The sequence below is a fragment of the Pinus tabuliformis genome, chromosome 8 (assembly GCF_031772625.1).
Source record: "Pinus tabuliformis cultivar Carrire ecotype Pingquan chromosome 8, CPIR1, whole genome shotgun sequence".
In the NCBI taxonomy this organism is placed as follows: Eukaryota; Viridiplantae; Streptophyta; class Pinopsida; order Pinales; family Pinaceae; genus Pinus; species Pinus tabuliformis.
Window position 1 is genome coordinate 173,073,165 of NC_142294.1, and position 9,191 is coordinate 173,082,355.

Below are 9,191 nucleotides of genomic sequence, written 5' to 3' on the forward strand. Positions count from 1 at the left end.
TCTGATTTCCAGAAATTGCCTATTTCCTTTTGCACCACCAACGCTGAACAGAGCAGCAATGATAAGAAGAATGATGTCGAAAATATTTGCATCAACATCGATCTTGAATGCATGGTTTGTCTTGATCAATTCAAGGATGGTGATAAATGCCTTGTGTTACCAAAATGTAGCCATTGTTTCCATGTTCCCTGTGCAGATGTTTGGCTCTCCCAGCGCTCCATATGCCCCATTTGCAGAGGCAGTGTTGAAATTATTAATGTTGATCAACACCCATGTGGGCCAATGCGTTCATCTCGCACTTGAAATCTTTTTCAGTCTGTGCTGAACATGGCCGGAGTCTTTTTACTGCCAGCAAAGATTGATCTGGCAGTTTGCCTTTGTAGATTATACCTTTCCTTCCCTGCAAAACGATATTGTCTTCGCTGAAGTTGCCAGTGACCGCCACAAGATCAGCCAATCTCATCTTCCTGATGGGCATCTCGAACGAGCAAACTTTAACAGATCTCCGAGCTCGGACATATTTCTGCCAATCGTTGGGCTCATTGGTACTTGGCGGTGGGATTTTGACAGATCTTCTGCTTTTTGCTTCAGAAATCATCCAATGAAGACCAAGTAAAATCCAGACAATTAACACTATGCCAAATAGAAGAAAAGCCGCAACAACCATGGGATTGTTCGGTGCTGTGCACGTCTTTGAAAGGGGAGGCCCACATAGCCCAGGGTTACCCTGAAAATTAGAGGCAGAAAAGTTGTGAGTGAATGAAGGTATATTTCCAGTAAGCTTGTTGTTTGCTACATTGAAGTCCTTGAGACGGTCGATCCGTGTCAATTGCCAGGGAATTTCCCCTGTAAGTTGATTTCCATTCAGGCGGAGGATATTGAGGTATGTGCAATTATGAACCTCAGCAGGAATAGGTTCCATAAACTTGTTCTGGGAGAGATCAATGGTTACCAGAAAAGGAAGCCATTGGCAGAGCTCCTTGGGAATGGTACCCGTAAGACTGTTTTGAGAGAGATCCAAGCTCATCATACTCTTGCAGTTCTGTACTCCAGATGGAAACTCACCTTGAAGCCCCAACTCTTGAAGCGAAATTGACTTCACTTTGTTATCATCATCATGCCAACAAGTAATTCCCAGAAAATTGCAAATAAACCCATTGTTAGTGTTCCGGAAGTTCCAGGTGCGGAGGTTCCCTTGAGGGTCCTTCAATTCCTTGTAAGTAGTCTGAAGACACTGTACATCGTTTCCTGGAGAAATGGTCTCGGACGAACTGAGGCATATGAGTTGGAGAATGAGTAGCATGAGCCGTAGCAAGCCCAAACACCCAAAAATTGTCATGGCTTAATCAGTGCTCTCCTGTCGTTTCAAACACAATCCTGTACCTGCCTAATCTCAACAAATGGCCGCTGCTCACCCAGCTCAAACAGGATTGCTGGTATCCAAGTGCAAGCATGAATCGCTTACTGAGGTTAATGTCTCATTGTCCAGCCCCTAATTATAATACCCACAACAAATTTTCCACATCAGAAAATGCAATTTGAGAAATCCATGAGATGGACAAACGAAAGGGGTATCGCCGTGTGCGTCTTGTCTTCTGGTGTGTACTTTTCGCGGGCAGCTTCCGATGGCAAATCCATGGCGATTGCTACGTCTTCTCCACTGCATCGTAGTCTTGGTTTGTCTTGATCAATTCAAGGATGGTGATAAATGCCTTGTGTTACCAAAATGTAGCCATTGTTTCCATGTTCCCTGTGCAGATGTTTGGCTCTCCCAGCGCTCCATATGCCCCATTTGCAGAGGCAGTGTTGAAATTATTAATGTTGATCAACACCCATCGACCGAAAGGCCTCAGAATTCAGTGGAGATTAACCCTGCAGAAGAACAGGCACTTGGGCCTCAGTTAGATATTATGGGTAATATTAATTCTGATTCTCACGCGGATAATGTCGTCATTGAGATTCCTTTATAGAATAGATAGTTCATAATTTTTCTTGAAATTTTGTTGCGGATTGTATTGGTTTTTCTGTGTAGTGAATTGAGTTGTGTAAGATTTGTATTCACAATTTTGTAATCCAATGTACTCCTGTCATATTTTTCTTTTGAAGATAATATTGCATCGATGTAGAATAAAACCATTTATTCTTGAGCAGGGTAGTCATAATTTTTACATGTGAAATTTCATTTTGGATTGCTTTTGCCTTCCAAGGTAATATGGGATATATGTGAAATAGAACTACTTATTCTTTAACAAGGTAATCATAGTTTTTACATGTGAAATTCTGCTTCCTTTATTAATTCTAGGCCTGTAGGTTTGAAGCAGCCCTTTTATTTTTATTTTGTCCATATATGAATTATTGGATTAGCGTCTGGCATTTGTGAATTTGATATTTTGTGCCAGCATTACGCTTGGCATACATCAATGCTTACATTCCATTTTTCCAAAATCCATTTTTCCAAAATTGGGACTCTGGGACTCTGAATTTGACATTTTCTGTGAGCATTTTGGGTGGCATATATAAATGCTGAAAGCCTATTTTCCCCAAAGTTGGAGCTGTTGGCCATGTATAAATGTTACTAATCATCTAATACTTAGTATGGTGAAGGTGGTTTAATGTCTTGTGGAGGCTATTTCATCAGTTTCAGGATAATTTATGCATTAACACAATTTCATGTAAATTTGTTATGGGATAAAGTAGATGTTCCTAAACTGCAGGAGACATGATCATGTAAATACTCAGCAATATTTTGTGCCTATATCTCAAGTTAATCTAAGAATGTTGCCATGAACAGCTATGTGGAATGCTACCTCTATCTGAGGAGAGGTAATATTTTATTTGGCTAAGGGCCCAAACATCAATTGGGAGGGATGCCCTGGCCACCTTCAAACCAGACTGTTAAAACTACTAGAAATTGGATATGGAAATTGAAGTTGACACTCAGTGGAATTAGCTGGCATAGTTGGATCACAAATCCATGGCCAAATTGTCAATGTATCCCTGGGATGATTCTGAAATGTCAAACCTTCAATGAAAAAGAAAGTTGAATTCTCAGTCCGTTCTAACTTCTACCAAACGCCTCTTCTCACTGTATGAAATACCAAGATTCATCTCTTATGATATTCAAAGCATCAAGATGTTTCTTAACAATAGCTACTATCATTGCATCGGGGAAAAAAATTGGACACTGTGATGCATACATAATAAAACACAATCTTTGTTCCAAAGAACCAAAACTTAATATAAAAAATAGAGTTTGTTCCCACCTTTGTTGCTATCTAACCATTACTCCAACTCATTAACTATCATTTTCCCACCCTTATTGCAAGCTCCATCTGTTTTAAAGGCAAGAAATGGAATGGTTTTTTTGTTAGTTGGATTACCAAAAGAAATGGGTTAGTTAAGATAGCTTATAAATGGAGGCACAAGTTCTGAGGCTCTCATGGTGTTATTTCAATATATTGGCCATGTTCAAGTTTTGAATAGAACTGTCCTGAAAAATATCTCAAAGAAAATCGATTGCAATTTCATTGTAAAATCCAAAATTTGAAAAAAGAGGAATTCACATGAGCAAGTGACTCGATGAGTTGCTGCAATTAATACAAAAGTATTCTTTCTTCAACACCCTATGGAATGTAGGCACATAGAAAGAATGCAGGGGTATCAACAAAAATGGAAGAAACATATGAGTAATACCACCTAAGTCACAACCTTGGACCCTGATTTCTTCAAGCGAGGAATATAGGGCCGATTCTAAATCCCTTTTCACTCAACCATTAGATTTAGTGGTTTTAATCGTACAAACCAAAGTTTCGAGTGAACTTCAAAAGAGACTGTAACCAGCATTTTGTGAATGCATTATTTTTTATGGGGGAAATCGAAGGAAACAACTACAAGTATCCATTCTTTCAGAGTAGGTCAATGCAAGAAGTGTCTAGCTTTGTCCCTTTAGTTGTGGCCAAGATTGAAAATGCACTGTAGAAATTTATTACTGTGGGCAGAGCAAAGAAGATTTTAGTACAAAAGAACTTGCCCATTGGCTACTCACCGTCGTATTTAACACTATACACTCCATCTGGAGAACCAATGGACAACATAGGGTGCATTCCGAGGTTTAACAATTTATCCAAAACTGGGAATGATGTTCTATAAGCCCGAGTGAAAAAACTTAAAGCACAATATCCACAAGTTAAATTTGTTTTTGCAGACTTTCACGGGGCAACCCTCAAAATTTTGAACTCCATAGAATTTTGGGCCGTAGAATAATGTGTTACAGGCTTGTTGTGGAATGGGTAGTTGATATAATTACAATTTGAGCGTAACATGCGACGCTGTAGGAGCATCTGTGTGTACAAATCCTGGACAACATTTCAACTGGGATGGGATTCATTTGACTAAAGCCATTTACAGAAATATATCGAAATTGTTTCTGGGCGGAACATTCACATCGCATAGTCCTCAGACTCTCTACACAATGGGAACTACACAATTGTAGACACCACTGTGAACTGACCGATGGATCATAAAGTACAGAAATATCAATAATACATTCTATTAATAATTACGCCGTAGCGTTTCCCTTTGAAATGAATTACCCCAGCCGTCGCCGTGTCCTATTATTCACCGTGGATTTGTGGTGTTAGACGATCAAACAAATCTTGATCGTTGATCCAAAATTAAAACGGTTCATGAATCTGAAACTGTTCATGAATTTTCGCCCTCGCCGTTCACCCTAAGATCTGGTCTTTTTGAGTCTGATTTTTACGCTGTAGCGTTTCGCTTTGAAATGAATTATCCGAACTGTCGCCGTGTCCTATTATTCACTGTGGATTTGTGGTGTTAGACGATCAAACAAAGCTTGATCGTTGATCCAAAATTAAAACGGTTCATGAATTTTCGCCCTTGCCGTTCACCCTAAGATCTGGTCTTTTTGAGTCTGATTCCCAGAAATTGCCTATTTCCTTTTGCACCAACAATGCCGAACAGAGCAGCAATGATAAGAAGAATGATGTCGAAAATATTTGCATCAACATCGATCTTGAATGCATGGTTTGTCTTGATCAATTCAAGGATGGTGATAAATGCCTTGTGTTACCAAAATGTAGCCATTGTTTCCATGTTCCCTGCGCAGATGTTTGGCTCTCCCAGCGCTACATATGCCCCATTTGCACAGGCAGTGTTGAAATTATTAATATCGATCAAACACCCATCGACCGAAAAGCCTCAGAATTCAGTGGAGATTAACCCTGCAGAAGAACAGGCACTTGGGCCTCAGTTAGATATTATGGGTAATATTAATTTTGATTCTCACGGATAATGTCGTCATTGAGATTCCTTTATAGAATAGATAGTTCATAATTTTTCTTGAAATTTTGTTGCGGATTGTATTGGTTTTTCTGTGTAGTGAATTGAGTTGTGTAGGATTTGTATTCACAATTTTGTAATCCAATGTACTCCTGTCATATTTTTCTTTTGAAGATAATATTGCATCGATGTAGAATAAAACCATTAATTCTGGAGCAGGGTAGTCATAATTTTTACATGTGAAATTTCATTTTGGATTGCTTTTGCCTTCCAAGGTAATATGGGATATATGTGAAATAGAACTATTTATTCTTTAACAAGGTAATCATAGTTTTTACATGTGAAATTCTGCTTCCTTTATCGATTCTAGGCCTATAAGTTTGAAGCAGCCCTTTTATTTTGTCCATATATGAATTATTGGATTAGTGTGAATTTGATATTTTGTGCCAGCATTACGCTTGGCATACATCAATGCTTACATTCCATTTTTCCAAAATTGGGACTCTGGGACTCTGAATTTGACATTTTCTGTGAGCATTTTGGGTGGCATATATAAATGCTGAAAGCCTATTTCCCCTAAAGTTGGAGCCGTTGGCCATGTATAAATGTTACTAATCATCTAGTAATTAGTATGGTGAAGGTGGTTTAATGTCTTGCGGAGGCTATTTCATCAGTTTCAGGATAATTTATGCATTAACACAATTTCATGTAAATTTGTTATGGGATAGAGTAGATGTTCTTAAAATGTAGGAGACATGATCATGTAAATACTCAGCAATATTTTGCACCTATATCTCAAGTTAATCTAAGAATGTTGCCAAGGAAACGTCGTAAGGCATAAATTAAGGAGCAATGGCGACATAGGAATAGAAAAATCTAAAAAAGGTGCAAAATGTGCATAAATTGAGGAGCAATAGTGACATAGGAATATGCAAATATAAATAAGATGTAGAAATGTGCATAAATAGAAGAGCAATGGCGACATAGGGATAGGAAAATCTAAAAAAGATGCAGAAATGTAACAATCAACATATGGGGACATTTGTTCCCACGTCACACCTCATCTAATAAAAGCTCTATCATGATGGTGCACATGCAAGCCTTTACAACTTGTACCAAATTTCAATTCAGGATTGCGTTGACAACGAAGAGCCACCAAGAAAAATTCTTTGTTTATGTTTGAGTTAAAAATGTTTTCATGGTGTACACCCAGTTTGGATACCAGCTGTCCAGAAGAGCATGTTTCATTGTATTTTCCTTCATTTCTAGTATAACGAGAATCACCACTGGAATTCACATGGAAAAAAAATTCAGTCTCTATCAACGCCATTAAATGCAATACACATATTAGATATAGGTGCACAATCTCTATCTTCTCATGTTGGCAGAAGCAGTAAAAATGATTTCAATTACTGAGAAGTAAATCAGTCATCTAATCCAATCTAGCACAAAATTAACACGCATGGCATCCATCAACATCATGGATTGGATAAATTTGCAAGTATGGTTCCTCCCATATTCTGCTATTTCCCGCTATTTCATGACCCTTCACAGTTTAAAAAATTGATAGCTTCTGAAAATTGTAATATTAGCAGCCAATCAAATTTGAAATGAATTAATACAATCAAACAGAATAATATTAGCAGCCAATCAAATTTGAAATGAATTAATACAATCAAACAGAATATGTAGCCCACATTCTGTCCAAATACGATTTCCAGGCTCTAGATTCATAAACCAAAGAAATTTTCCGGTCCAAAGGAGGCTCAGAAATTTGCCGATCCAAAGGAGGCTCTTTGAAAATGCTTCGATTGACCTTGTAAGAATGTTGATATACATTTGTTATTGCATTAAAAATGGCTGATTCGAACATGTGAATCCTCACTTTGGGGGTCATCATGTCTCTTACATATGCAAATGGCAACTGATCCTGAGGATCGAAGAAATCTAATTCATTGAATAACAGGCAAGAAAATAGCTTCATTGAAAGGGTGTGCTTTCTCAATATCAGTGCAGTATCAGCCACATCTGTAATGCCAACAACAACCCACAAAATCAAAAAATCAGTTACAGAGAGAACCAACCTCAAAACAAATCTCAGATGCTATCCCACTAAAACTTCACCATAATTGAGCAAAGTTGAGTTCTCATACCACTTCTTGAGGGAAGATTTTCAGAGCTCCAAGGTTGCAAGCCATTGGCACAGTAACTGTCCATTTGATACCTCACAGCTTCTTTGCTCCAATTTCTCCATATGACTTTAAAAACGGCTTCCTCCATGGTATGAGTATTGTAGGGATGCTTTCAGATAGCAATATCAACGTTGTGAGTTACATGGAGATTTTCCAAAATTTACAAAAGATCAAGAACAAGTTGTAGCTTGGCATCCTTCCAAATGTTGTAAACACAGTTTGAGAAAAGCCTGTGGGAAAGATAATTGGGTATGCGGCCATTCATTACAGATTCCTTGTATGGAAACTCCCTGACCAAAACAATGTGCCAAATTCCAATTCTATGAGACTCATTGGGCTTGATCTGGTATCTGGCAAGAAGTGTGAGAGTTGCATTGTCCATAAACATGAAGAAACAAATGTTTTCTATTATGATTTTCTTAACATTCTTGGGTTTATTAATCTTTCATAGGCTCCAAATATAGTTGAAATTACCACACCCCCCTTGCACTGTTCCATGACCTTCTTGTCTTCTTCAGACACAAGGAACCCTCGGGTACGATAATTGGAAAAACCACAAGGCAAATCAATCCATTCAGAATAATTGAAATACCTTTTTCTTTCCTTCACATCCAGATTTCCACTGAAGGTCACTAGACCTGAAGTTGAATTGGGGTTTTCAGTTCCTTTCATGTACGGTAGCCGAGGTGAAGAACAAGCTATAGCTTGGCATCCTTCCAAATGTTGTAAACACAGTTTGAGAAAAGCCTGTGGGAAATATAATTGGGTATGCGGCCATTCATTACAGATTCCTTGTATGGAAACTCCCTGACCAAAACAATGTGCCAAATTCCAATTCTATGAGACTCATTGGGCTTGATCTGGTATCTGGCAAGAAGTGTGAGAGTTGCATTGTCCATAAACATGAAGAAACAAATGTTTTCTATTGTGATTTTCTTAACATTCTTGGGTTTATTAATCTTTCATAGGCTCCAAATATAGTTGAAATTACCACACCCCCCTTGCACTATTCCATAACCTTCTTGTCTTCTTCAGACACAAGGAACCCTCGGGTACGGTAATTGGCAAAACCACAAGGCAAATCAATCCCTTCATAATAATTGAAATACCTTTTTCTTTCCTTCACATCCAGATTTCCACTGAAGGTCACTGGACTTGAAGTTGAATTGGGGTTTTCAGTTCCTTTCATGTACGATAGCCGAAACATATGAGTAATACCACCTAAGTCACAACCTTGGACCCTGATTTCTTCAAGCGAGGAATATAGGGCCGATTCTAAATCCCTTTTCACTCGACCATTAGATTTAGTGGTTTTAATCGTACAAACCAAAGCTTCGAGTGAACTTCAAAAGACACTGTAACCGGCATTTTGTGAATGCATTATTTTTTATGGGGGAAATCGAAGGAAACAACTACAAGTATCCATTCTTTCAGAGTAGGTCAATGCAAGAAGTGTCATCAGTTTCAGGATAATTTATGCATTAACACAATTTCATGTAAATTTGTTATGGGATAGAGTAGATGTTCCTAAACTGCAGGAGACATGATCATGTAAATACTCAGCAATATTTTGTGCCTATATCTCAAGTTAATCTAAGAATGTTGCCATGAACAGCTATGTGGAATGCTACCTCTATCTGAGGAGAGGTAATATTTTATTTGGCTGAGGGCCCAAACATCGATTGGGAGGGATGCCCT

The 9,191-nt window shown here is 38.2% G+C and overlaps 1 pseudogene; it reads right to left on the reverse strand.

Moving 5' to 3' along the window:
* Positions 1-253: 253 nt before the first annotated feature.
* LOC149234688 (putative inactive receptor kinase At1g27190 pseudogene) lies at positions 254-1,339 on the reverse strand (annotated as a pseudogene).
* Positions 1,340-9,191: the final 7,852 nt, after the last annotated feature.